Here is a 2,582-nt window from a genome sequence, read left to right on the forward strand (position 1 = left end):
ACGAAGGTTATATCGCGACGAACTTGTCATGTCAGATTAAAATAATAAATACGTAGATATATCAATAAGACCTCAAAAACATTCATGTGACTATAGTCCGTTTATGCACATACACGCACAAACACACGCATGCACTAAAGCAAGCACGCACATACACAACGACACACACACACATACACACACACACACACACATACACACACATACACACACACACACACAAACACACACACACACACACACACACATACACACATTCATACACACACACACTCTCTCACACACACACACAGACACACACACACACACACACACACACACACACACACACACACATCATTACCAACACATCAACAAACAAAATGGTAGGAACTGTATCCCTAGCGGATTATGATTTTATTTAGTTATTCTGCAGAAAAGACAAATGCTGGAGAAAAATCGTTCTTTTCTGCAGCATTTCTGCATAATGTCATCTTTCGCCGAAGCAGCGTTTTTTCTGCAGCAAAACATTTTTACTGCAGTAAAATTGAAATCAAGAATGCTGCAGTAAAACGGTGCTGTTGTTTTACTGCAGAAAACCTGTTTACATTTTTTCTGCAGCATTTTGTACTGGCTCTTGGCGGATTATGACATTATTCAGTTATTCTGGAGAAAAACCGAAATGCTGGAGAAAAACTGTCTTTTCTGCAGCATTTCTGCATAATGTCATCTTTCGCCGAAGCAACGTTTTTTACTGCAGCATAATGTTTACTTGGTTTTCTGCAGCATTATTGCGATTAACTTTTTCTTCAGAATAGTCTGTGACAGTTTTTCTGGAGAAAAACGAACGACCTTGTAAAGTAGCGTTTGTATTCGTCGCCCCCTGGGATAGTATAATAGTTTGTTCTGCCATTGTTTAATTTGAAACTTTGAACTTCCGGCGGAAAGGAAGTCTTTTTTTTTCTTTCTTTTTTTTAACCTCAGTTGCATGCAGGTTGCTACTACCCTTCTTATTTGCCTTTTTTTATTTTTTTTTATTTTTTTTTCTTTCGGCCGGGAGCATTCTTCTTCATAGGTCTTTTGTCTTTTATCAATCAAATTCTTACATTTTTAAATCAACAGTCTAAATAACTGGTTGAAAAAAACAAACACAAAAAACCCACTTAAATTGACTTCTTTTGCCCTAATCTTTTCACCTCTATCATGGACAAATACCAATAATGGACAATTTTATTACAATATTTTACAATTACCATTATTCTCAGTCTATATGTGTCGCAAATCTAACTCTGAATTAAACATGCACACAATTTCTATTGGTTTCCCGTATTTGAATTTTCCCACACACATTTTTGCCACAATAATAAGTAAATTGATATAATTTACTAAATTGTTTGACATACCAGGTGTTTTCATGTATCCTAACAGTGCTGTTTGAAAGGAAGTCAGACAGACAAAATACATTCGTGTCACGCACAACTATTGGTAATTCTGGATGAGTCCATCTCTCGACAGAGGGGGGCTCGCGTGCTCCAACATTATGATGAGCCAGTACACAATGCTGCAGAAAAAGTGTAAACAGGTTTTCTGCAGTAAAACAACAGCACCGTTTTACTGCAGCATTCTTGATTTCAATTTTACTGCAGTAAAATGTTTTGCTCCAGAAAAACCCGTTGCTTCGGCGAAAGATGACGTTATGCAGAAATGCTGCAGAAAAGACAGTTTTTCTCCAGCATTTCTGTTTTTCTGCAGAATAACTGAATAAAGTCATAATCCGCTAAGGATCACCAGCTTTACTTTATTCCTGAAGTCGATACAAGCAGTACGACAGACAGACTGCATCAATTGCAACCACCCTCACACCAACTCCAGTGTCTGTAAAGCAGGCATTATCATTAAAAAAAAAAAAAAGCTTTGTGTTTATTTCAACTTGAAGCAAAGCTTTTCTTGTTAAAATTAGCGTGGAGCTCAGGCACAGTTCCTCTGATAGAAGTCCCATTTGGAGTCACCATCCCAGTTGGAGGTGCTAGGTTCCACAGCGTGAAAGTTGCAGTTGTTGACGGCGAAGGTGAGGCCGAGCTCCGTACTTAGACACGTATCATCCTGGGAACATTTAGCCTTGCAGTGGTCAGCATTGCTGCTTGATAGCATTCTGATTACATCGCTCAACGGCTATTGCCAGGTATCTCTCTGACCGGACGCGAAACTCCTACGCAAATCTATCAAAACAAGTTATCTCCCATATGTTGTTTGCGAGCCGTGTTCGCGAGACGAAAATAATTGCAGATTGGCCGACTTCGACAGTGATCTCCGTTCTGTTCTTCACAGTTATGATAAAGACATCGTTCTAAGGTCAAAACAAGTCCACATTTTGTGTCACAATCGGGTGACAGAGACCAGGAAAGCGTCACTCAGTGGAGTGCCTGTTCTGGGTCAATGTATGATAGAAAGCGCCTGTGCGTGATATTGGACACAGCAGTTTTTGCTGACAGTGCTCTACGAGCACGGATGTTTTGAAACGCACGAGCTTCACAGTGCGGGTTTCTGCTGTCATAGGGCTGACGGTTTTTCGCTGACAGCGCGCACGGGATTTTCAGGGATTG

The sequence above is a fragment of the Littorina saxatilis genome, unplaced genomic scaffold (genome assembly GCF_037325665.1).
Source record: "Littorina saxatilis isolate snail1 unplaced genomic scaffold, US_GU_Lsax_2.0 scaffold_1234, whole genome shotgun sequence".
In the NCBI taxonomy this organism is placed as follows: Eukaryota; Metazoa; Mollusca; class Gastropoda; order Littorinimorpha; family Littorinidae; genus Littorina; species Littorina saxatilis.